This window comes from Zonotrichia albicollis, chromosome 2 (genome assembly GCF_047830755.1).
Source record: "Zonotrichia albicollis isolate bZonAlb1 chromosome 2, bZonAlb1.hap1, whole genome shotgun sequence".
NCBI classification, from domain to species: Eukaryota; Metazoa; Chordata; class Aves; order Passeriformes; family Passerellidae; genus Zonotrichia; species Zonotrichia albicollis.
Window position 1 is genome coordinate 26,723,617 of NC_133820.1, and position 27,906 is coordinate 26,751,522.

Consider the following 27,906-nt stretch of genomic DNA (forward strand, 5'->3'; position numbering starts at 1 on the left):
TGAAGTGGCGGAAGGAAGGAAAGTGGGCGGAAAGGAAGGAAGTGGGCGGAAGGAAGGAAGTGGCGGAAGGAAGGAAGTGGCGGAAGGAAGGAAAGAAGGAAGGAAGGAAGGAAGGAAGGAAGGAAGGAAGGAAGGAAGGAAGGAAGGAAGGAAGGAAGGAAGGAAGGAAGGAAGGAAGGAAGGAAGGAAGGAAGGAAGGAAGGAAGGAAGGAAGGAAGGAAGGAAGTGGCGGAAAGAAGTGGCCGGAAGGAAGTGGCGGGAAGGAAGGAAGGAAGTGGCGGAAGTAAGTGGCGGAAGGAAGTGGCGGAAGGAAGGAAGTGGCGAAGGAAGGAAGGAAGGAAGTGGCGGAAGGAAGGAAGTGGCGGAAGGAAGTGGCGGAAGGAAGGAAGTGGCGGAAGGAAGGAAGTGGCGGAAGAGAAGTGCGGAAGGAAGGAAGTGCGGAAGAAGGAAGGAAGTGGCGGAAGGAAGGAAGGAAGGAAAGTGGCGGAAGGAAGGAAGTGGCGGAAAGTGGCGGAAGGAAGTGGCGGAAGGAAGGAAGGAAGGAAGTGGCGGAAGGAAGGAAGGGAAGTGGCGGAAGGAAGGAAGGAAGGAAGGAAGGAAGGAAGGAAGGAAGGAAGGAAGAGGAAGGAAGGAAGGAAGGAAGGAAGGAAGGAAGGAAGGAAGGAAGTGGCGGAAGAAGGAAGGAAGGAAGGAAGTGGCAGAAGGAAGGAAGTGGCGGAAGGAAGGAAGTGGCGGGAAGGAAGTGGCGGAAGGAAGGAAGGAAGTGGCGGAAGGAAGGAAGGAAGGAAGTGGCGGAAGGAAGGAAGGAAGTGGCGGAAGGAAGGAAGTGCGGAAGGAAGGAAGTGCGAAGGAAGTGGCGAAGGAAGGAAGGAAGTGGCGAGAAGGAAGGAAGAGTGCGGAAGGAAGTGGCGGAAGAGGAAGTGGCGGGAAGGAAGGAAGGAAGTGGCGGAAGGAAGGAAGGAAGAGAGCGGAAGGAAGGGGAAGGAATGAAGGAAGGAAGGAAGGAAGGAAGGAAGGAAGTGGCAGAAGGAAGTGGCGGAAGGAAGTGGCGGAAGGAAGGAAGGAAGTGGCGGAAGGAAGGAAGGAAGTGGCGGAAGGAAGTGGCGGAAGGAAGTGGCGGAAGGAAGTGGCGGAAGGAAGGAAGGAAGGAAGTGGCGGAAGGAAGGAAGGAAGTGGCGGAAGGAAGGAAGGAAGTGGCGGAAGGAAGAGAAGTGGCGAAGGAAGGAAGGAAGGAAGGAAGTGGCGGAAGGAAGGAAGGAAGGAAGGAAGGAAGGAAGGAAGGAAGGAAGGAAGGAAGGAAGGAAGGAAGGAAGGAAGGAAGGAAGGAGGAAGGAAGGAAGGAAGGAAGGAAGGAAGGAAGGAAGGAAGGAAGGAAGGAAGGAAGGAAGGAAGGAAGGAAGGAAGGAAGGAAGGAAGGAAGGAAGGAATTTGCATTTTTCAGACCATTAGAAGAAGCAGAAAGTGGAGAATCTGTCTTCACTGCCAGAGTTAGCTTGTAAATTTGTCACTGCAGGACAGCACACAGAGAGCTGAGCCCATGAAAGGCACTACCACAGGCTGCATCTGGCACAAAGATTTCTTAAGGGAATTGCACACAACTTTATCTGCTGCAATGAGCTGAGCCACAATTTTTTCTTTTCCAAGAAGGAGCCAGGGGAAGAAATTGACTGTCTTATGTATTGCAAAGAAGGAAATTACACCAAAACCAAGACATGACTTGCTGCACCAACAGAGATACAGTCCACATCCATACAATCTAATCAGCTACCACTAACTCGAGACAAGATCAGCTGGGGTGATTCAGATTAATAGTTCCATCCAGAAGTACTAGCACATATTAAAGTAAGGCATTTTCCTTTGGTATGAAATTTGATTCATAAATGGAGCTAACACCACAGAGAAAAATAAGCCCTGGGCCATTTTCCTATGGAACAATGAAAAATGTGAAAAACAACTTCAAATAATAGTTTATTTTATTCTTGCACCTGCATAGCCATGCTGTGCAGCAAATGTTGCTGATTAATTAATGAAGTCCATCTGATGATGCCTCCTTGTGAAGCATGTACAATCTATATTTCAAATTACTTTTGAAAATTTAATCATCAGAAAGTAGAATATCCTCATTTGTTAGTAATAATGTATTAAGTTCCTCTGTCTGTCCCCAAATCAAACAGATAAAGCCTAATTAATAAAAGGCATGCCACCGAATATGTTGAGTCCCACTGGTGGTATAAAATGTAGCACAGGAAGCTATAATTCCTGGATGTTAAATGTGCAGCAATGTGTTAATGGGGCACTGGAACAGACTGCCCAGTGAGGCTATGGAGTCCCTCACTGGAGATGTTTTGAGAGCTGTTTGGACACAATCCTGTGCCATGTGCTCTGGGATGAGCCTCCTTGAGCAGGGAGGCTGGGCCACATGACCCTCCAACCTTACCCATTCTGTGATTCCATGACAGTGCTTCACTAATACAGATACTTTATAAAAATCAGAAATTATTTCAAAATATACAGTCTAAATACAGATCTTCCCTCATCCTGGATCCAACATGAAATTTCTCTCTGATCAGTTTTTTCTAAAGCAGTACAGCCCTCAAGCCTTTAAAAGCTTTTAAAGAGATATTTCTGCTCTCACCCTACAACCAGTTAGGGTGATTTTTATTGGTAATAGAAAAATCTCATGAAAAGTACAATATATTTAGTTAGAATCATAATTCTAACATAGCAGTCACCATCTATCTGGCAAATGTGCATTCTCAGGAATAGGTTGTGGTATTTAGCCACAACTGCCATAAGCACCACGGTCACAGTGACCTGCAGGAGGGAACAGAGGTGGCTCCTCTCTCTCACCTGGAGGTGATGCCTGTGTCCTTGGCTACTCAATGGAGAAGGAAATCAAGCCTGCCCTACACAAATGGCCATGTGCAAACAGGGCACTGCCTGCTCAGTGACTGCTCCTAGGAGGCACAGCCTTTGCAGCCCTGAATTAAAGGCTGTCCCAACACAGAATGTAGGAGACTCTGCTGAAGCCTAATCAGGATTCAGGTTAATGATGGTGAATTATCTATAAAGGTGCTTCATCAATGTCATAAAAGACATTTTTATATATTTGCTTAAAATTCCTCAACAATTCCAGTGAGTAGCACAAAAAGAACATTACTTCTGCTATTTCTACTTTTGTATTCCATATACTTATATATTTGAAAGGAACCAAATTTAATTTCACTTTGCAGCAATTCACATTTGGCAACCTTTCAGGGCAGCATAATAAATTCCAATCTCCATAGGAATTATATTCAAATTCTAATAGGAACCAATAGCATTTATGAAAGTAGTTACAGTACATAAACCAGAAAATTAAAAGACAATTTTTCTTCAGTGTTTTATTTTGTTATTTGAATACTGATTTCTATGGAATGCAAGGAGGCTACAGGTACATGTGCTAAGCTTATTTACTTCACAGACCAATATCATATGTTAGTGTAAAGACAACAATTCTTACATTTTGCATTCACTCCATGTCTCACTCCTCTTTACAAAATACAGCATACAGATTTCTTCATTTGCACTCTTTACACATTTCTGTCAGCCATACCTCTCACTGACAGTAGAATACCTTTCCTTCCCAGTATGGGATTTTTAATCATAACAGATTCTCATTTTCATTCTTCTCTCCTGACACTAAACATATTTGCCTTAATTTGCATATTAAAATCAATGTCACAGTCAATCATTAGGAGTTTATAGAATTCATAATAGTTGACATGGGTATTTTTTTGTCTCTTGGTTGCTGTGTAACATGAATGATCTTATAAACTTCCCATTTGCTCCTCATAGCATATCCCCTTCCTGCAGAGCAATTTAAGACATTGCATTCCAAGAAAACAGGCTCCCAAAAGATTGATTTCTAAAGGAAGACAGAATGTGCATCTCAAATACATCTACAGGAGTAGGTGGATGTCAGTCAAGCCAAGACAGAGTTCTCCCTGACTCCCACACATTCCTCTGTCGTTGCATTGCAAGGTCAAAGCCAGCTGCTTGCTGACTAGTCTCCCAGAGTTCAGTAATGAGTACTCATTTCTGATTCTCCATAATGATAATTTTTAACAAACAGGTTTCTCCCCCACCCCTTAGCTCTGAATGTCAAAATAAATTCAGTGAACCCAGCAGGAATATGATCAAGTCCAGAAGAAGTTTTAAATTCAGAGGTCTGAAAAATCTTCAGCCACATGCTCACTTCACTAGTGCTTCTTCATTAAAATTTCTCCTTTTGGAAATGAACATCTATTTTGGCCACTTCTGTTAGCATTATCTCCCATTTTCTTGTGAAAATTAATGTCTGATGTTTTTTTATTCTTCATCATCAAATATTTGTCATTTTTTAATTTGCATGAACTTCTGTACTTACATCAAAATTTATTTCTAAAATCTTTTAAAATAAAAATGTTAATACTCAAAATTATGAGTCACCAATTTTGACCTCTTTTAGTGACTGGCCTTATATACTGTCAGATAAGGAGCACAGAGCTTCAATCTCATTCTCAGAACTGCCTACATAAAAGTATTTTCAAGATTCACAAACATTTTCCACTAAGATGAATTGATTTAAAATACAGGATAGAGATGATATCTGCAGATGTTAATTGGCCAACACTTCCATCTCTTGGAACTGCTACTTACAATTCCTACCTTTCCTAATGAACTGGTGCTTACTAACCAAGTACCTTTTCTCTCAACACCCAGTGTTCAAAATAATTAATCCTCTGTTTTGTGATTTTGCTGTTTAGATCTCAAATGCTGTCTCTTTTTCACTTCCTGGTTGATTAACAGGGCTGATTCCAAGTAACACTGCCTATCTCCTATCAAATCTTTTGTTGTCTCTTCTTTTGCTGATTCTCTGGGCTGGCAAATCTGTTATTTTTAAGCTGCCCTAATAACAAGACTGCTGCACAGACCTCCTTGACTCCTTTCTGAATTCATCACTGTTAGAGGGCCAAATATAGAATGCATCAACGTTCAATACCAAATGCAAAGGCTTTTTACTCACAAGACTGGGTTGCTTGAGAGCAAGTTCTGCTTGCCAGGATGAGTTCTGTGGCTTGACTTGATCCCCTGTAACTACTGCTTCCAGAGAGATTTCCTCTGCTCACTTCTACTGTAGCAGTCTACTCTCCCTCTCTTGCCTGCCATTAAAAACACAAAGGGAAAAAATAAGGGCTTTTACCAAAACAAAAAAGAAAAAAAATAACCAAATCAAATAAGTCACCAAAAAAATAAGATCCATGTCTTTTAATAAAATTCTTTTCAAAAGCACTTAGCACAATCACCTCATCTTATCTAGCATGGCCTATTTTCAGTGTCCATAGTGTTAGTGGTCTAATTTATACAGTAAATTGTACAGAGCAGAATTTTTTCTTCTTATTACCTGTATCCAGTGGGCTAGTTTGTGCTTGGCTTCTACTAACACCTTAAGAGATGGTGATAAAAGCCTGTTCTGCTATCATGTATCTCCAAATTCTGCATTAAGTGCTTTGTTTTGGGGTTTTCTTGACATAGTACAAGCTCCCAAATAAAAGGAGAGAACCTGACCAGTTACCATATGTTTGTGGGGAATACCAGATGCCATGTAATGGGATATCACCATTTTAAGACTTTCTTCATGTAATCAGATAGTTTTGTGAGGCATCAGCTATAGTGATGCCACCACAAGAGCTGACAGAGGGAGTGTTCCTCCCCACAAAGACTAAACCTTTTTTCAGCATTTTTAAATTGCCAGTGATCACAGCGATATTACATTTATACAATGCTTTTGTAAAAATAAGAACTGAATTACAAATACAGCCGAGATTTAAAATAACAAAGCAAAACGGCAGAGAAACTGTTTTACCTCACATGCAGCAAGGGCCACATGCTCACCAGAGGGAGTTACCTAATTTCTTCCACTGTAACAGTGCTGACTGTTGTGCTGGGGATTTGCTGTGAGCAGGCAGGCTCATCAGGGTTTTATCAAGCAGCTATGGGATCCTGCTTGACTGCACAGAGGACACAGATATTGAAGATTCCAAAAAGTTCTTAAATCCCAGTTTCCCCAAACTGACTGCAAGAATCACCTCGCCTGTCTCAGAGGTCACAGCTCCATCTCCCCGTGGCATCCTGCAGAGCTTGGCTTGACATCATTCCTGCTGGCCTCATCATTTTGATGTGCACCTGACTCTCCATGAGCCTGGAAGGTAAGAAATACAGGAAAACAGCTTTAGACAACTTCCCTTTCAATTCTATGTGAAGGTGTCAAGAATGTGTCTTACAATGAAAATTTCTGCAAATAGCATGGGGGAGAAGTTTTCTTTTTTCTTCTCTTTTTTTTTTTTTTAATCCTTCTGGTTATTTCCAAGGTAAATAATAAATCAATACTTCTCTTGGTACTGAAAATAATTTTTCAGTCAGTTCTATTTTTACATTCTTAGACAACTTCAAAGATGGGGGTTTATCTCCTTAGGGCAGTAATTTGCTTATGAAAACTACCTGAAATCAAGAGAATCCACCCAATCAGCCATTTCTCTGACCCTGGCAAATTAATGTATCAGAACACATGAAAGCAGAAAACATAGCAGGGCAATACTTTTTTCCTCCTATCTCTGTGCTTGCTAAAGCACTTGAAGTAAAACATCTATTAATCTTTAAAACATTGAATTTAATTACCCTGACTAATGTTAGCTTGTATCAAATGTTACAGATATGTTTTCCTTTATAAAGTACAAAATGTTCTTCTAATTTTAAATTTGTGTAACTAAATTCCAGTCCTCTGAGCAATTTTCTACCTAATTTCGACTGTCAATTGGCAGAAAAGCAGCTTCTCTGCAGTGATCCAATCATCTGGTTCACTTCTTCACCCAAACAAATTTATCAAAGGCAGTAGTTTTTTGGTTTTTATTTTTTTTGAAAGTCCATAAGAGTAAACTGTAGGGTTTTCATGAGATCACTACACTTTTCATTGGAATCTCTACAAATAGTCTCTCTTGCACTAACAGTCTGGGATCTGACTTGCTTTATGTTGTCACGTGATCCAGATTTGCTGGCGAAGGGCTGCAGAACACAATACTTGTACTCTGACAAGGTGTTGCAAGGTTGGGCTATAGGCAACTTCAGCTCTCAGGCAGGATAACAGGTTGTAAAAGCTGAAAATAAATCTTCATGGGTCCTGCATTGCCTGCAGCAGATCTCCAGAAAGCCAGACTGGCTGCTGCTCTGCCAGTAAGGATTCAGTGGTAAATACTGAGTGAAAACTAGTCCTGAAGTGGGACTTTTTGCAAAAACATAATCATTCAGAAACAGCATTTCCCATTCTGACCCTTCCTATTCTTCAGTTAGCTGTGGCAAAATGAAGCCAGTCTCACTGGAATTCTCCTTCCTCAAGTCACGTTTGCACACAGGTGCAAATTAGGCTGGACTGCAAGCAAAAACAACAGCTCTTTCCTGCCAGAAGGAGAACAAAATATTTTCTACTGTTTAAGCTCTCAACCAAAAAGAAAAAACAAGCATACACATACACATACACCTGTAACGTTTTAATATTATTGTTGTAAGAATGTAAGAAAAAGAAAACTCAAACACAGCAGTCACAAAGTACAGGGGGGAAAAGGATAAAATAAAATATAAATGTTTGCACAGCTAAGCACAAATATGTGAACCATTAAACTTTTTTGAAGCAGAGATATAGGCACAGTGGAAGGGATGAAGATTATTTTTGTTTTGTATAATCTTGGCCCTATGGTACCAAGTCCAGCTGGGATTCTGAGGCTGTCCTATAGAGGGCCGACATATTTTCTCCTCAAAGAACATGAAAGTTCTTTTAATCCAGTCATGAGATATAGAATGCAAAATGTTAATGAAGTCCCTGGTTTATTAAACTTATCTTTGATCCAGTCTGAGTTATGATTATTCTGTAAAAACAAACCACAAAACCAAAACAAAGTCAAATATTGCTGTTAGCTTACTCTCCGTACTGAGAAGTGATCCCTACAACTCATTACAAAGAAAATCCACATTGCCAAGGGCATTGGTTTGGCACGGCCAGGTTTTGGGTAGCGAGGGCCACAAAGATGGGCTCTGTGAGGAGCTGCTGGAAGCTTCCACCATGGCCACCAGAACCATTCCCTCATGGCCCCGAAGATGGACATGCTGCTGGGCAAAGCTGGGCTGATGAGAGAGGCTGGTAGCACCTCTGTGATGACATACTTAAGAACAAAATCAAAGTCAGAAGTTTTTACTTCTAGTCAAAGAGGAGGAGGAGATGAAACCATGTGAGGCAAACAACATGGTGACACCAAAGTTGGGGAAGGAGGCAGAGGAGCTGCTTCAGGCGCCTGAGCTGAGATTCCTCTGCAGGTGTAGTGAGACCAAGGTGAAGCAGCTGTGCCCCTTCATGGGGATCCATGGGGAATGCAGAGATCCGCCTGCAGCCCATGGGGATGTGCCCAGGCCGGAGCGGGTGGGTGCCTGGAGGAGGCTGTGCTCCAGGGGAGATCATGGCGAGAGGGGCCCCGCTCCCTGGCCGGAGCAGCCCGTCCTCGGGCCCCGCTCCCCTGTCCTTGCAGGGCAGGACCCGAGGGCAGAGCCCCAGGTCAGAGCAGCTCTGGGAGCGCCGCCGGCCCTGGGGGAGCTCTCGCTGCAGCAGGGGCGGCTCGGCCGCTGTTCCTGAGGGCGGGCCCAGGCCAGGGCAGCCCATGGAGAGCTGCCTGCTGTGGGAGCCCATGGAGAGCTGCCTGCTGTGCTGTGGGAGTCCATGGAGAGCTGCCTGCTGTGGGAGGCACCCACGGCCTCACAGGGGATGGCTCCTCTCCCGGGGCAGCGGGAGAAAATCTCGGTGATGAACTGATCAAAGCCCCATGCCCTGTATCCCTGCGCTGTCGGTGGGATGGACGGAAGGGTTTGGGAGAGAAGGTGTTTCAAGGGCTTATTTTACTTCTCATTATTCTCCTCTGATTCTGTTAGTAATAAATTTCATTTTTCAACCTAAGTTGAGTCTGTTTTGGCCTTGAAATGTTTCTCCCAGTCCTTACCTCACTCATGAACCCTTTGTTAACTTTTTTTCCTTTTCTTTTCTTTACCAAGCTGTGACAAGGAAGACTGAGCAAGCAACGCTCGCGGGTGACTGGCATCAGGCCACCATCAAACCACAACACCAAGAAAAGTCTAAAATTCTTTATTTAGTTTCTCCTGGGCACTTGCCTGTTAGCTAATCTATTAGCTTTACTTTTATTTTTTTCAGGAATAACCTTCTTTGCCTACATAGTGAAGTAAAGTAATTTTATAGTGTTTTTATCTTGCATTTCACATTTGTTCCTTGCTAGTGAATTCAATGGACCATTCTTAACTGCAGCCTAAAATTGTTGATTATGGCTCACACACACCCGAAGTAATACTAAACTCTGGATGAGCACTTGTAAATTCAGACATATCAACTGCTTGAACAAGATCCACAGAAAAGAGAGAAAATTCCCTTTTTCAGAAATGCATGGTAATCTGCCAAGAACTATTATAGATACAAATGAACGTGAGAGAAAATAAAAACAGTTATAAATGGCAGAAAATCCTAAGATTCAAACATGTAAATGCATGACAGCCAAGAGAGAGGGAAAGCATTCATTAGAATGGAGAGGAATCACTCCATATACGAATGAGAATTCTTTGTTCAAGGAGCAATCCCTCATCACATCAATATGCTTCTAGGACATTTCCATGAACATACAGATGAACAAGGTACAGAGAAGGATGCTGAAAACAGCAACACCACTCAAGGCAAAATAGCATCTGGACAACAGTATATAGACCAGAAGTCTTCAGCCTGGAAGAACAAAATCAAAGAAGGATGAAATAAAGGTATACAAAATCATAATTTAGAAACTAGGAGCATCAAATGTTCAGAGATTAAAGAAAAAGGAGGTAGCTTTATGAATGATATGTGTTTCAACTTCAGAACTCACTGTGCCTCAGTATTGTGTACAGGAAAGTTTACAAAAATAAAGAAAATTTTAGACATGTTTTCTGATGAAAAAAATGCAAAAAAGGTTGCTAGACATGAAAAGACACTCGGTCTCAAGAGGTGCCTAAGCCATGGGTGTCTGGAAGTTCAGCAGACATACCTAGGGGAAAACATGTTGGGATTTTTTTCTTTCTCTGTTTTTATTGGTTGCTGTTAAAGAGTGCTTGCCTAGGTGAACCTCATGACTGAATCCCTCAAATTACTTCACACACTTCATGCTTCAAAAAACTTAACACTTACCTTCCTGCCTGTTGTTCAGACCTTATTTTCTCATCTCTTATTTTCTGCAAGCTTTATCACTCTATAACTGTCAAAATACTGGATTAACATCATTTTCACATTATATTGATAAAAAATGCATAGTCAGTATAGTGTTTTATGAAAAGGAGGACCTAGTAGTAGAACTCAATAACTGGCTTTTAAAAATTTAAATCCACTGGTGGAACAAGTAAAATCCCAAGATTTCTAAAAATACCCTTAGCTTTTTTGATGGATTAGCAACTGAAGGATTTTTACACAGAGAGACAAATTTCAGGGAGTAATTATCTAGTGTACAGGAAAGAGAGAAGATCTAAGCCCCAACCACAGCTAAGTGACAGACAGACAAGAGTCAGAAAGGCTACACCATTACCACAGCCATGGCAAGGATTTTGGGGGGCATTAGCACATTGCCCCAGCACACAGCAAGAAACTGCATCCAAAAAACAACTTCACATCCCTTGTTCAGTGAGCAAGCCCTGTCAGATACATGGCAGTGTTACAGAAAAACACTGCACAACAGCAAGTCAACTGCATGGGTATGATAACATGTAATTAGTGTATTTTTGCAATACCCAGGGTCCCTGAGCAGCTCAGTATTCAAGCAGATGACCAAAGTTGGGCTTGGAGGAAAAAATGTGATGGGAAAAATCATGTTAAACAATGCTTGTGACCCTACACAGAGACTTGTTAGCTCATGACAGTCCAGTTATCTTCTGGAAGTATTAGAGGGAGGAGAAAAAAAAAAAAGATAAAAACTTAAACTAACTAGAAGACTAGGCAGAATTAGAGAAAAGCTGAAATCTAGCACTTACTAAAGTTAGAAGACTGAATAATAACAACATAAATATGGGAAAATATTAAAAATTGAGAGAAAATTGAGCATTAAAAATGTTCAGCACAAGAGAAGAATGAAGATGATCCATCACTCTTTCCTGACCCAAAAGACAGTGCAAAATTAAAATACCGGACATCTTAAAATATTTATATACTCACTGTTACATCTTCACTTTTTTCACATTTATATGGAACTATAAGTATATTTAAGTATAAAGATGTGGTTAAATGACCACACTAACTTGCTTCCCATTAGCATTTCTCACTGTTGCCATCAATCAGTTGCAGAGATCCATTACCAGCTTCTTGAAATGTAGTCTCAGAACTGCCAGGCACACACCATGCTACAGGATACTGATTAAAATGTGTGTTAGAAAAGTCCAGCACAATTTTCAGAAGAAACTATCAGTCACTAATGAAAGGACCCATTCAGTAACTTCAGAGTTACATTTTGATGTAAGCATTTTCTACCTCTACAGGAAGTTCCCTTTTATTTTGATAATTTTGCTAACTGCCTAAACCTTGCTGAGATTTTACTTCCTGTCAGCTGCCACAAGCTAGCCAAAACCTTTTTTCCCTCTGGTGAAAATGAGGTTGGGGGCTTCCATTCACATTTTTCATCAAGACCCTGATGGTAAGCAAATGGGCCATAAGGGGTCCCCGGGTTTCAGGTCACGGCTTTTCCCACACCTCAGGCATTCTTAGGCTGCAACCAGGCTGCACGACCAGAGTGAGCCTTGCCTGAGCTCACTCGTGCCCTTCCTCCTGTGTGAGGAGGAGGATGTTCCTGGCACCCCTGGGGTGTGTGTGTGCACAGCCACACACATCTCACACACACGGGCAGTGTAAGAGCCAACAGCAGCACACACCAGCCTACAATAAATATGTGGGCACTGTGTGGAACGGCCTTTGCAGACAGGAGCATAAGCTGGACACGACTGACAACCAGTTTATTCAATTATTGAATTAACTAAATAAAAACTAGCCTACATTGTGATATGGATTACCCCAGAGACAATGAACCTAAAAACATTAAAGATGCCTTGTTGTTAGCCAGCCCACCTGACCTCACTCCCCCTTTCTGTAAAAAATATCTTTTTTCCTCTAGTATAGGCTTCAAAATACAGGCTTCATCACAAAAATGTGTTTTTTATTTTTCAAACAGAGCACTGAAGAAAAACCCAAGAAAGCTTTTAAAGAATTCAGAAGCATTCTATAGTGCTGTCTTTATTTTTAAAGTGGCTACACTGAACAAAAATAATATGCTTTAAATTACTGCATGAATGAAAGAAGTGTCTCACAAAAATAAATAGCAGCTGCAATGCTTTTGGCTTTTAGTGCTGGGGAAATCAGAAGCTTTGTATTTCTAAAGAAATCAACATCTCTGTTCCTTACTGGGCACAATAATTAAAATTATGCCCTCAAATTATGCCCAAAATTACATTACAGGACCAATTTAAAATGAGAGCTCACTGTAATTTATTAATACAATCTGTCAAGAAGTTTAAGTAGTTATACAGTATCCCAAACAAAGGGAAGCTGGTTATAGTGTGGCCACACTCCTTTTCTCATAGGAATGTCCCATGATATACAAGATGGCAGCAGGGCCTTGTAAAACTACTCAATTAGTTTAGTCACCAAGAGCCAATTCTTTCGAAGAGGAGTTGCTGGTGGTCAGTTGAAGTGGTCATGAAGATGCTTTGCATCATTGGGCTGGTCCTTGTAGAAGGAATATTAAGAAAATCCAGCCCCCAAAGGCTAACAAGGTTTTTAAATTGCTTCAGGACATTACCCCAATATGGGATTAGTGTGATCCTGTCCTGTCCAGGTGTGACTTCACCAGATGAGCTGAGAGGGCTCTGGCCCCCTCTCTACAGCACTGTTTAGAGAGCAGGATGCAAAGGCTGTCATTGCCCATAGCTGCTGCCCTTCCTCCCCTCTGCAGCTGACCACATCCACCCTTGTTCCCTACACCAGCTGCTGCCATTAATGCAATTTCAGTTATTGCTACCAGTTGCTATTTAAGTCTGAAATCCAAGGGTGAAGTCTAATGCAGGCAAGAATGAACAATCTTACAAACTGCTTTAAGCAAATAATGAATCCCTGAACCAAATTTTCTACTTTGTGTGATAAAGGGGGGTGTTGTTTAACATACCAAAGTATCTATGTTCCCATTTCTTCTGTAGGAAAGAATTTGAGTAGCATGCCATGGAACAGGCAGGGAACTTGAGGTATGCCATGCAAATTTATGCAGAGCTGACTTAAAAGAATAGAAGCAGATTTTCTATATATATCCATGCCAATTACACCATATGATTCCATTTTTATTTCCTCTTCTTTGTCACCCTCCCTTCAGTTTCCTGCTTATCATTTCACACAAGCACATATGGGGGACCACACCTTCCACTTGCACAAACCAAACAAAACAAACCAGCTATTTTTAAGAATCCATTGGCAGCTATTCATTCAAAGCTGTTCAAAGCACTCATCTGGGGTTGCTAGGTGACAAACTATGGTGACACCTCTCTCCTTATTAGCAAAAGAATTTAGCAGGAAGAGTAAGAGATGTAACTGATTTAAGCACTGTCCAGCCAAACTGTGTCAAGCCTGCAGGAACTTGGGCTGTCGACTTGCTCATATTTCTGTGAAACTTTATCTTCCCCAGCTGCAGGGAAGTACAAGTGTCAATTAGACAGAAGCTCCACCACACTCCTGAAAATGTTTTTTCATTATCCTGATTCAGAGTCTAAATATTTGGTTGTAAGTGACACTGCTTAAATGAGACATGTCAGTTTATAACTTGCTGTTGCAAATACTTTTTCTTTTTTTTTTCCTTTTGTCAAATTCATTGTTGTTGCCAATACCCTGATCATGAAAATATGAATGGATGTGAATGACTTTAAGGCTGGTAACTTGCAGGAAGGCAGCACTGCTGTTTGCCATAGATGTCTATGTAAAACAGTCCTACCATTGCTAGACATACCTCTTAAAAGAGTGCACTGCTACACAACAGATATTACTCGACATTCAGCCACCCTAAACTTTGTGATCAAGTCCTGCATATTCCCCAGCCTCATGGTATCCACACACCTTGGTGTTTAATGTCCTCAAATATCTTGATAGCTAGAAAATTGTCACAGATATTTTACTAGGCCTTTATGAGGTTTACTTCCAAGGCTGCAAGGTGCTACTACAAAAACACAGATGGTCTGAGGATGGCTCACTTAATAAGTCAAAAGGACAGGCAAGATCATGAGCACAGGGCAATGGAATTGTACAGCAGAGCAGTCATCATTCATCCAAAACTCCCATTGCACTCAGTGCAGAGTGAAATACACAGTGAAGTCCTCAGCATTGACATGGTCACCTGAGCCTGTCACCTTTCTGTCACTGTCATATTTTCTGGAAAAGTCGCCTTGCCCAGGATTCTTCTCCTGGGAAGCTGAGAAGCCTCAGAGAAAAAGGAAAACAATATCATCTCATTTTCTTCTCCTGTGTTTGCTGCTTTGGAATGTGGTTTGGACATTGTTTACCAACTGGTGCATGTTTCATTGGTTTCATGTGAATTGTTTTTACTTAATGACCAATCATTGTCTAGCTGTGTCAGGGCTCTGGAGAGAGTCACAAGTTTTTCATTATTATCTTTTAGCCTTCTGTAAGTATCCTTTCTGTATAGTTTAGTATAGTTTTAGTATAGCATTCTTTTATATAATACAGATCATAAAATAATAAATTGGCCTTCTAAGAACATGGAGTCAGATTCATCAGTTCCTTCCTTCAGTGGGGGTCTCAGAAAAAAACACACCTTTCCTTTTCCACAGTGACATGTGCACCAAGATGCTATAGAAGGTGCAGTGCTGTATTCTTGTACCTTTTTTCTAGGCCTGTGTGGTGCTAAATCCTTACTGAAAAACCAAAGAACATGATGTGGGTTCTGTATGCAGACAAACTGGGTTCACTCACACCACAGAGATTTGTTGCTTGAATAAAAAGAGCTTGAAAAAGGACTAGCCACATACTGCCCAAGCCATTGCTTTGCATATAAGGACCCTTCAAACCTCACACAAAGCCAAGGACAGATTTGGTGTGTTTGTTTCCAAATGACTGCAGGCTAGATGTTGTAGGTGCACCAGGCAGGAGGGCAGAAAGGGACAAGAGCTGGTTTTGCTCTCTCTGGACTGCAAGCAATAGTTGCCTCTTTTAGTGTTAACTGGCATCTTAAGGAGAGTGGGAGGGGAGGTGATTTTGGCCTCCATCCCATTCACTAAGGAGGAATAACTGTATCAACACGAGCTTGTAAGTAAGTGTGTGCTTCCATGCACCCCAGGGATACATTTAGAAGCATTCTTCAAGTGTGGGTATTGGAAAGTGACTCATCAGAAGCAACATAAATAATTAAAATCTGAATACTGATAACCCTTTTCTCTCACCTCACTGCCTTCCTAAAAGCGGGGTTTTAAAACCTTGTATATATAGTTATTCTAAGGATCATGCTTCCAGTCCTTCCACCCACTCCATGCAGATTTACTTGAGGTCTTTTGCAAGCTCTGGTTTAATAAATAAATGCATAAAATTATTCACCTTCTTCCCTGCTCTGCTCCTCTTATCTGCAGATTTCTCTGACAGCACTCCTTCATTTCTTTGTTGAAGTCATGTCATCCTGCATTCCAAATTATGGATTGTTTGAGTCTTCTAAAATTAAATTGTGTTAGGCTAGGTTTATCTTGGTTTGATTTGGTTTGGTTTTCTTTTCAGAAACCTCCCAGATTCCATGTCTCCTAAAAGAGAACATTACTGGTCTCATTCCACAGCCTGGCTGAATCAGAAAACTCAGCACAGAAAACCAAGCAAGCAAGATGTCAAAATTCTCAGCCTGAAAGAAAAACAGCAGCACCAGCCATTGATTTTCAGGTGCCACATCTTCCTGCTCACTGACATCTTCTGATTAAAGGCTTTCGAGTATAAACCCAGAATGACTTCATTGACTCTGGCAGAATAACTTCAAATTTACACAGCTGAAATCAAGATCTCAATCCAACTCTCATTTTGTAGAAGATAGCTTGATCTATAGCTTTGCCTGGATAGGATTAGAATGTATGAGCACAAAACTAAAAAACAAACAAGAATAACCCCAGGAAGTAAAACACTTGTGAGCCTGTATCCACTCTTGTGCAGTTCTATTTCACAGCATCAGGGATGAATTTGTCCCTTTTTGTTGGCTGCAGTAACTCCTGGTGTTATTTTACATTGCTATATTTCTTTTTTTGTTTTCGCTCATGCCAACAAGACCATGAGTAGGCGTCATATAAGATAAATCTCACTAATTTTAAAAAAGAAAAGCTAGTGAACAGGAGGTGATAAATGCTGTGCTGCCTACTCAGGTTCTGTCACATAAGATGTCACTTCTTTATTTTAATTATATTTTCTGCCAACTCACAAAAGCCAGCAATTTCTACTGCATGTGCTACCTTTTGCTATGAAATTGTTCTGCATAGCCAATTGCAAAAAAAAATCTACTTGCTTCTGTCCCAATTTTTTTCCATATTCATTTTATGGCTGCCTCCTGATGTTCTATAGAAATTGTCTCTTCAGGAAATGTTAAAACATAAATAACAGCTTGTTCATTGCAAAATGACTCAGACTGCACACAGAATTAATTCTTTTTTCAAGTGTTAGTAAAACACATAGGGAGCCTAAAAGATCATCTGCATTTTAGATGCAGTTTTGGTACGGATGCTCACAGCTAGCTAGTTTTGATAAAAAATTGTGCTTGATTAAAAAAATTGAATGCCAAAGAGCCATGGTATCTAGAAGGTACTAACAGTGAATCCTTATCTGTTTACATGGCAGGTAGGAATTTTTGTCATCCTGGAAGGTGAATTAAATTCAGCTTCAAGCAACACCAGCTGTTTGATTGACTGCTGACATTGGCAGATGCTTTGAGCAGAAGGGCCACCCCTCACAGACCTGGGCTGAGCAGTGCCTGCAGCTGAAACAGCAGCATGGGTACATGGACCACAGATACAGGGATGGAATCCCACATTTCACCAAAATAAAATTCACATTACAAATGGAAATAGTTAAAAACAAGCAAACAAACAAACAAACACACCAAAACCCACTTGTTAAACTATATGGAACCAAAGCCTGAGGAGAGTGAACCAAGACTCAAGTGTAAGGATTAAGTCCTGGAGGAGTCGTTAACACAAGGTTCACACCAGATTTAGTGCTTCTGTAAGTGAAGGAGGTGGAACTGTGGCTTTGACTAATTTTATTTAAAGTAACACATCTAAAGGATTATTTCCAGTAACAGAGTGAAAAGCAATGTAGGAAATTATTTATTATTATTATTATTATTATACTGAACTAGAAATCAAAAGCTGGAATGAGAGAATAGATTTTAGGACAGAACCTAATCTAGTCAGGAGTAGAAAAAGAAAGAACAGCATAGGCAGGTCAGATAGTTTAATCATACACTTGGGGGTCCATCAGATAGCTGAATTATGCTGCAGACAGCTTCAGATCCAAGTTTGGGTAGTTCAACTAAATCAAAACTGGTCAGATCACAGTCTGAATGCAAAACTACATTTCTGAAGTGTTGTGATTTTTGTACTATAACTATCCAGCCAGATTGGTAGTATTTCTGGTCATGTATCAACCTTTAACAAAGGAAGAACATAACTGCCTTTTCATTTGACCATTTATATTTCATTAATCACAATGTCCTTATTATGCAGAAAATTAGACTGAATTAGAAATGAACATAAAATTGAATGACATCTCAAGTAAAAATATAGATTCCCTAATAGTTTATCCTTGTCAAACCAGCAATTCAATGATCTCTTCTCTGTGATGGGCCTTCTAGGGACTCTTTGCTCAAGGACAAATGAAGTTCTCCACCCTTTAAGTACCTGGAGCACTTCTTTGTAGGAATACTGATCAATTCAAACTCCAGCTCTGCATAGCAAGGAAGCTGAGGATCTTCAAAACCATAACCTGATTTGGTTTTCTGGATCCATCTCTACTGCTAGATCTAGCAGAGCACTACTAGTGCACTTGCACAGGCAAGTATAACTTAAGCTAAAATTGCTAAGAAACATCAGCATTTTTTTTCATGACACGTCAAGTCTCTGTATGGGGAGTGATGGAGAAGCATCTGCTTTACTTGACTATAAAGCCAGTCCTTTCTCCTTCCTTTAGGAAAAAAAAAAATAATGGAACATTACTTACCTCACAGGATTCTTTAATTAATGATTAAATTTAGAACAGACATTTTTATGTCTGTCTTTATATTTGTACATTTTCAATTTATCAGTAAATCACCCATATTATCTATGTGAAATCCATATTTGTTTACAGTACAGCGTGTAAGCCTTAGGCAATATTTTTCACAAATCATTTCTGTTTCTCTGAAGAAAACTTCCTTTTACTATGTATTTATGCAAAGTTTTTTCTAAGTATAAATAAATCTTACTGGCTTGTAAGTTCTCTGTTTGTGTGAGACAAACATTGGGCCTATGCATAACTGTGAGCCATTTTGCAGATATATCTTCTCACCTGAGGGGATCCGATTTCTTTGTCCCCCAAGAATCTTGCATTTGGGAACATACAGAGCCCTTATTTTCCCCATCTCTGTTTGGATTTGGAGGCTCTTTCTCCCCTCTTTGACTCATTGTGTGGCAAGCAGGACCGTGCTGGGGGAATTTTCCTGACTTTGCACCCAGGACTCTTGGGCTCACAGTTCTACACTGCAGTGAACAAGGTGGTGATGGGTTAATGGTTGGAGATTATGACCTTAGAAGCCTTTTTCTGCCCTAATGGATGCTATGATTCTATTATTCTTCACTATAAATGGCCTTCATGCAGTTCACAGTGCCACAATATTGTGCATTCTCTGTGTATCACAGGGAATACTCTGTATGCACATCTTATCCAGCACACAAACCCCCACTTCTGGTTCTCTGTAGGGGTTCCTTCTGAAGCAATACCAGGGATGACAGGTTTGCTATCAGGGAGCTTTGAGTACCCTTCATCCCTTTAAGAGGTTTATACACACTCTAACTGTACATAACTCTCATCTGCAGTAAGTGCTTGTTGAATGAACATGTCAGCATTGCATGCAGTGTGAATATAATATTTATTTGAGGATCTATAGAGGCATCAGGAAGTCACTGAGAAGTTGAATCATATTTACTTTTATGTCCTAGGAAATCAGCACAATGCTTGGAACAAACCAAGAGTTCCAAGGTGTGGGAGACTGCACTCAGTGGTGAAACTCCCCTCTCCCTGCAGGGAAGGTCTGATGAGGCACTATTGCCTTGTGCTGATGTGAGTGCTGATGTGAGAGGCAGCTGAGGAGGAACATGAACCATCAGGGACCCCTGATGCACCCCCAGACCCATTTCTGAAGCCTTCCACCAGAGGACTGCATGTGATTCAAAGGTGTTGCAGCAGATCCAGGGCCTTTTGCAAAAGACAGTGTAAAACTTCCCCCACCCACAGGGGAGGTACCTGGGTGTTCTTCCCACCCAGCCTGAGTCTATTTTAACCCATCAGACTTTGTGTTTTGGGGGCTTCTTGGGGGTAGATCAAGATAGATCAAGACTATCACTTCAACCAGCAACAACAATTAAATCTCATTGTAAATCCATGGGTGGTGATTATGCATCTTTCTACTCTTATCCTTTCTTATTCTTTCTTTTCTTTATACATTTTCTCAAGTAATATTTTGATGCTTTCATATTGATACATTACTATAGATAATAATAACCAAAAGGGCCACATGTCTGCTTTAGAACCAAACTGTACTAAAATAGACCCTACAAAAAAAAAAAAAAATATATACTTTTTTTTTTTTAATATCTACCTATCTATCTATCTATCTATCTGTCTGTCTGTCTGTCTATCTGTCTATCTATCTATCTTTAAGTCTTCATGGGAGAAAATCCTTTTATACAGAAGCATTAATTTCTTTTCACCTGGAAAAGCCTGACTCTAGGAAACAGCTCTTCTGCAAGTCAGATCCTGGTTGCATTGCCGCTCTCAGGAGTCCAGCTTGGCAGCTCAGGCACTTTCTGCCTTATTTAATGCACAAGAATTACAGCCCAGTAGGCTACAAAGAACCAAAATGGCTCCTCTTACCTTAGTATCTCAAGCAGTTTAGCAAATGAGAAATGAGCAGCTCAGTTACTTCACCAGGGACCTCTGGGGACAAGGTGACAAAGGAGAGCAGACACCCAGCTGCTACGTTAGGTGCTGTTGCTGCTCTCTAGAGGGAAACCTACTCATTAATTGAAGCCTTGGGCTCCTTGTCTGCATGCATGGCATCACACACAGGATTTGAACAGTTCCACTATTGGGTTGATGTTACTTTCTCCCTTTATTTTTTTTTTCTGTAAGTTTGCAGTCAAATGAAATAACCACAATCATAGGATATGTTCAAAGGAAAGGTTGGTCAGAAAAGGGGAAAATACTGAAAGTTTAAATCCTGGAACAACCACACCCTTCCTCTCCAATGACAAAACCACCAAACTTGAAAGAGGTAAAGGAAAGATCTGACCCAGCACCCAAAATAAAAAGTCATTGCTGCCGGGTATGTAACTACATACATCCTATAACCAGATCTGGTCCCAAGCAGAGCTGTGATGACACTGATGATGTCATGATTCACTTTTTGCAAAATCCATCTAGCATAGACAAAGCCTAGTGGTATAGAGTATAAGAAGTTGATTTCTGGCTCACCAACAGTCAGGAGGACCACTACAAGCTATAAAATGTGCACCTTAGTGAATGAGACTTGGAGCTGGTGTGTTATCCTAGCTCCTTCTGTTCAACAGTCCTACGTGTTAATGAGGATTCTAATTGGATAAGTGGAAAAAATCCCACATCAAATATTCCACTGCCTTTGAATAGCAGGACTGTTGTCCCTTGTCAGTGCTACCTGCCTTTCTTGTTTGTCTGAACTAAAATTAGAGGAGCCAATGGAAGCAGGGTTCTGCTGAACTGTTACATTTTCAGGGCAGAACAGAAGACAGTAAAGTGCCTAGCACAAGAACTGCTCTGAAGCCAGCACTGCCATATGGTAGAAAATTGTGGGGGGGGGATTTTTTTTTTCTTGCATTCTGAATAAGCAAAATCAAATCAAAATGTTAACATTGCACTAGAAAGATGTAAATTTGTAATCAGCCCATTTAATTTCAAAGAAATTTACCCTTTTTTTTGAGATACAGAAATATTTTTGTGATTTCATTCGCTCTGTTCTGTAGAATAAATGTTTTTACCACACAACTCTTTAAATGAGTTTGCAATAATGTAGCAATATTGAGAGAGAACAAGAATATTGAATAGAACATTGAATATGTTGATATCCTAATTGGTATTCATTACAGAAATGAGTCATTCTCAGTGATGTGGCAACTGCTGCTTGGTTTACTTATTAACAGGTGGCACAGCAGCCAGTGGAATACAAGTCTGAAACTCATAATTCATGACTGGCAATTTTCTATTAACCTTTCTTGTATTTTTATTGATAAAAAATACAAATATAATTCAAAAAAATGCAGCAGGTAAGGTCTTTTAATTTTAGTTGAAATTACCAAGGCAATCAACACACTTTAGTGAACACTCTGAGTCTACAAGAGTCTTTTTTTTCAATAGAAATTATGTACAATTTATTACATGTTGTATCTATCTTAGATGTCAAAATTCATGTTTAGAACATAAGAAATAATGGATTTACTCACACTCACAGAATTTCTCTAGAATTTAGTGTTAGAAACTAACCCTTCTGTCTGTACCAGGATAGCTCAAAAAGATACTACCTGCAAATGAGTCAAATACTGACCCTTTTTGAAGATAATGAGCAGGACTTGAACTGTTTCTTGGGCCAGATTTCCCAGCTGTTCTGGAAGACCTAGTTAGGGAAAAAAAAACATCTGTCTAGGAAAGCATATAGATATTTGGACATGTATTCCTACCAGATTTGAGTATGAATACCAACATCAATTAAGTCAATAAAGCCTTACTTGAGCATCCCTCACACTGTTCACCACTCCACTGCCCTCATCCCTCTGTCTGTTCTTTCTACTTTCTTGTCTATTTAACATCATTATAAACTGTGGACTTGTAGCACATACTTGTAAGTTTTTTTCAAGACTGCTTCTTCTGTTTCTTTCTACTTCTGATTTATTTATCTGCTTACAAATTCTTATATTGATAAAAGTTAAACAGACTCAAATTTACTATATGTGGTCAGATTCTCTTTGGTTATTATATTTCCCAGCCCAACTGAAAATATTGTTTTTAATAAAAATACAGACAGAATATTGTTTAAAAGAAGTCATTGTGAGTGCAATTTTTTCTGTACCATTTTTATGAACCAACTACCAGCGTAGAGCTGGGTTTGGGGTTTGTTAAGTTATCTAAATGTAAGGAAACAACAGGAAACTTGCACTGAATTTGCTGGTAGCTAGGAGGATATCACTAAAAGTGCTCCAAGTCTTATTTCAAATCTTTTCCAAGATGATTTAGACCTAATTCTTCTTCAAATGATCCATCTAGGATTTCTCAATTTCTTTTCTGTCTGCCATTTCTAAAGATTCTTTAGCAAGAAAATTTTCAAAAATAACATTTTCTTTTTATGATGAGAGTCTTCCTTTAAAAAGAAACATCTGTCAGTAGTTTTGCAGTGCAATGGGGACTTGGAAACAATGGTCCCATGGCTGCTCCTTCCTGCTGCTCACTGAGTGACTTTACCCAAGTCTCAGCATGGCTCTGTTACCTTAGCTACCCCTTTTTGTCCTCGCCTGCTAAACTGTGCTGTCATTGTGGCAAGGACTGTGACATACAATCCATTTCTATGGTCCCTCGAACAATGAGAACTTGATCACAGCTGGGGTCTAGAGACACAGTGTGGCAACACAAACAACAAAAGAGACCTTGAGTACAGGGGAGGAGCAGCAGGGCAAACTGCCCTCACATTCTTGGACAACTTATTATCATTTCCTACAAGAAATACAATAGAAATTGACTTAAAGAAATGTCAGAATATCTTTATCTCAAATCCAACCAGTACTTTCTAAGCACAGGTCTCTTTCTGATGTACTAAGACATTTCTGGCTTCACCTGTAATGAGTTCACTGAGAGGAAATTAAGGAAGAGCAAGCTCTGAATTTGCATGAAGAAAAGCATTTCCTCCAGATCACTATTCCACCTATGACAAGGAGGAATATCTGAAAACCAGCCCTTAGGGATGTTTTTTGGACATCTTAATGATTTGGCTCAATTACCTCTGAGATCTTTTCAAACCACAGCAATTCTAAGATTATACATTAATATTTCAGCTACCTTGCCAAAGTCATTTGACAGTGCCAATGCAAGCTGGAACTGAGCTATTGACAAATGTTAGTGGGGCCCCTTGCATGGGATTTCAGCTGTCCAAGTCATCTCGAGAAGAGTAGGACAATGTGCAAAAATGTGCGTGCATTGAGTTGGCAGCAAGGCAGAAGGAACCTGAACTCATGCTGACATCATCAGCAGCAGCAAGGGAGAAATTTCCCATGATTACTGCTTTTTTAGGAAGTATAAGATAATATTATGTACCTTTAGATCAAGTACAAGATACAGATCTCTTTTGTATATCTGAACCAACACCTCTAGCTCACAGCATGCCTGAAATATCATGAATGCAAAGCTTTTTCCTTCTAATTTTTATTTAAATTATTATTCAAACTCACTGGAAGATGTTCAGTTTACACAGATTTCAAGATCAATTTCAACTGAAGTGAGAGGACTGATGTGACCAGTAGAACCCACAGCTATAACACCACTGATAATATGCCCTTCTATATTATTTCAGTTGTCTTTTGACACATTTAGCTAATTTATGCGCTGAATTTCACATATATGAAGCAAGTGAAGCCTCTGTTACAATTACTGTTCTCCAGTACATTAAAAAAAAAAAAAAGTTTAAGAGCTTTGTAATGAAACAGATTTAGAAATAATTGTTTTCCCTTGTCACTCTTTCCATTATTAGAAATGCTCCAAGTCCTTTTTTTCCTGCAAGTGAGTCACCTAAGCCATTTCTAAGTGCTGTAAAGTATCAGGAGAACAGCACCACCACAGCAGACGTGCAACAGAAAACAGTTAACCAGCTTTTCTGATGTGAACCCAAGATTCATGTGCAGTGAAGTACATGTGCTTCAACATTTCTATTTCTGCACAAAACTACAGCAGTTTTGCACCCACAAGTATTTTAGCTTCATGAATCACAGGAGGCTTACTTTTACAATTATGGATTCACATGTGAATGCATTTTCCACCAAAGCCAGAATCTATTTTGTTATAATTTGACTGCATAAACCACAATAATATTTTTCTGTGCTAAAAGTAAAGGCTTTTCTCAGAAATCCACAATTATCTTTCAAACTTTTCTTCATTATACACAGGTATATGGTATAAAGTAAATGTTTAAGAGCATGGAACAGTGCATCAGTGTTTCACATATCAGTGTTTCTCTGCAACTATAAAGAGATAAGTATTTGCTTAAGAAATTCATACTATAGTTTTCCTAGCTGAATAAATCATCTAGACCTAACAAAATATAAATGAGTTTGCCTAGAGATAAGGCTTCTAATTTTATTGGTCATATATATGGAAAAACAGCCCAGCAGCCCTGATAGTCACTAAATTTCAGGCCTTGCTTGTGATGCAATGAACGCAAGAACTTCATTTCACACCTTTAGGTAATTGCGCTGCACTTAAAATATTTTTTAAACACTTCCATATGTGTAACTGTTGGTAAACATATTTTTATTGAGAGGTCTCCCTTAAATTGAAAAGTAACAGCAACTTGTTTTCCTTTAATTGACAGTAAGATATCTGTGACTTTAGATACATAATGGAAGCTCTCCAATAATAAGACCTTTTAAAATAAGCTTTAGCAATCTGGAAAGAACAAGCTGAATCTGTCAGTGTGCAAGCCTGTAGTGCTCCAACTGTATGCTGTCCTATCTTAATATTCAGCTAGAATTCAGATTGCAAAGAAGGGATGTACATTCCATCTGTGAAAGAAAAAGCCTCCCAGAGACCTGGCCTTTCTTCTTTTCCCCATGGTGGAAGGGAAAAGACTCCTCTCTGTGTCCTGGGCCTTGCATGCAGCCCAGCAGAGGTATTGCTGCCTGCATTCCTTCTTGAGAAGGTGTGGGTTTGGAAGACCATTTCCTCCTGAGGGCATGCACACCATGTCCTCCCCACATCTCTGCACATGGATACAAATGCTCTCTCCAGTGTAATTTTCTCTCTCTCTGAACATGGTGCTTAAATAAGCAAAGCTAAACTTGAGAGCTCCCTTTAAAGAAAACAAATACACCCTTTTGTGATGGAGCACATAATTTTAATGGTTTTTCAGATGGGAGAATGTAATTCAGTTTATCAACACCAACGAATGGAGCTTCCACCTATTGCACATTTCTTTCCCTCAACTGCCCAAATAAAATGCACACCCATTACCACAAAGAAGGGAAGAGGCACATGAGAGACAGAGACCAAACAGTACCTGCTCCTCCCAGAGATGGTTCTGACTCTGTGTCAGCCAAGGAATCCTTTTCTCTCACAAGGCTTGGAGATCTTACCTGCTCACAATACTATTGCACCTTGGAGCAAAGCCACCAAGGACATCAGTTTCTCTTTCTCTGGCCACCTCCTCCCCACAACCCTCCTGCCCAGGTTTCCAGGAGGAACAAGGACCCAACTCACTCAGTCAGGCTGCTGATCTGGACAGGATAAGCCCCAGCACTGCTCATACCATGCCAGCACTGACCCCATGGACCCAGCACTGCCTGCTGCTCTCCTCTGAGCTGTGGTGGGCTCCCTTTTTCAACACAACTTGGGTTTAAGGTTATCTCTTCTAAGGTGGCCAGTGAATATAAGCTACAAACCAGTTAGAACATCAGATTTGACTCCCAGGGATTAGCTACAAGGAATGACAATTACACAGTTTTATGTACAACATGTAAAACCACAAGAATTATACCTTACAACCTAAAAAGAGGTACTGGAAGAGATGTAAAAGGGAACAGATATATTCATAGGTAGCCATCACAGAATATTCTCATTTTGCATTTTGCATTTTTGACAGTTTAAAAAAGTTTGGAAGTTCCTTGCTGAAATCAGAATAACCAATTCAAATGTAATAGGAACAATGACAGGAAGTTGATATATTGTATTCTCTGGTTTGAAATGCAATCTTTGAGTGTGTCACCTAAAATATCTCTCATGAATTTGAGTAACTATGCAACAAACAGCTAAAAAACAAAGCCTAACTTAGTCACCAAGCCACATCTTTTCAGCAGCCAGAAAAAGGCTTCTCTAAATTAGTCTTTTGTGTATATTTCAGTGAAAGTTAGACACCCACTTGCCAGTATGTGTTTAAGAGGAGGTGACAGCAGCAAAGGTAACATTAAATCAGCAATATTGTGAACCTTCATAAACCTTATGAGTTCTGTCGCATTAATATCAAGTGGAATAGGACTAATCCAGCTCTGGCTGAATAGTCCTGGGAGTCCTGCAGGTAACAGGATGAAGAGGAACTACCAGATACACAGATTTTAGCTGACTCAAACACATTCACTCAGGCAGCCCCTAAAATCATTCTGTTTTCTTCTTTCTTTGAAAATGGGAGGACTTACAGGACATGTTTTCACAATAATGTTCAATCTTAAGCTGGTGATGAATTGACTTTACTCAGGTACAATACCCTAATGTGATTCCTTCCTAAAATGCTAACATCAGAAGGAGGGGTTAGAAAGCAGACTCAGCAACATGATTTCAGGTGAGCACACATACATGCAGCTTTAAAAAAACTTAGGACAATTTGAAAAACAGCTTTATCACCCTAGAGCAATACTGCACACACACAAGCATTGCTTTTAACTCCATTTGTCACTACTTACTGTCTCACACACTGCTAGTGCTGTCCAATACCCTGTATCTGAAATAAACTGGTATTTTTCCACTTCAAGAAAGATGCTAAGAAAGGGAAGTCCATTTTTACACCATGTTGTTATAGAAACAAAGTTTTCTAACAGTGCTTCTTCCACACTCCAGATCCCCCTATTGTCTGCTGTTCCAAACAATAGAATAAAATTATAATAAAACCCACAGAAGTTTACTGTTCAACAGCCACCTCATTATCAGGTGTTTTGTTTTAATCACTTCCAGCAGACTGTGAGGAGAAAGCACTAAGCACTGGAGTTGTAAAATATCCCTGAATTGTTTCTCTACCAGTAACAAAATGTTTGCTATTGATCCAATTTTTTATGGATTGCTAATTTACACGCTGGTTTAATAGAAAGAACAGAATGTAACACGCAGTGGTGACAGGAGCTTGTTTATCCATGATTGCACTGCTGCAATCTTGAGTGGTGTATTATGGTGTTATTTAGGTTCTCTTAAGTGACAATTACTCTGCCTAGAAATACAGAACAGGCACACCAGCACATTAACAATCCGTTCTCTCAGAGGTGATAAAAGTAATCTACAGTCTGATGAGAGCTCTGTACTAAAGCATGTGATGGTCAAATCTGGGAAGCTGCTTAGTAACTTCAAATGCCAGCAAGGAAAGGAAAGAGCCTGGCAACAAAGCAAGATGGGGAAATGACTTGTGGCATGCGGACAGTAAAAATGGGAGAACAGGAACTCTAGTCTGAACAGATCTTTAGCAACAATATCAAGGAAACAGTCTCAGGGTCACACAAAACAAAAATGAAGAA

The 27,906-nt window shown here is 40.1% G+C and overlaps 2 long non-coding RNA genes across 3 annotated transcripts in view; one reads left to right on the top strand and one right to left on the bottom strand.

Annotated features, from left to right (window-relative positions):
- LOC141728141 (uncharacterized) overlaps positions 1-27,906 on the bottom strand; it is a 109,190-nt gene that overhangs the window by 71,409 nt on the left and 9,875 nt on the right. For both annotated transcript variants that reach the window (XR_012578904.1, XR_012578905.1), the window contains exons 2-3: positions 6,111-6,223; positions 5,048-5,183 (exon numbers count right to left, since the gene is read on the bottom strand). This is a non-coding gene — a long non-coding RNA (uncharacterized LOC141728141). The remainder of the gene's footprint in view (positions 1-5,047; positions 5,184-6,110; positions 6,224-27,906) is intronic.
- Positions 5,857-18,397, top strand: LOC113458920 (uncharacterized). The gene is made up of 4 exons (XR_003379669.2): positions 5,857-6,230; positions 9,730-9,879; positions 15,893-16,048; positions 16,988-18,397. It is a non-coding gene; the product is annotated as an uncharacterized LOC113458920 (long non-coding RNA).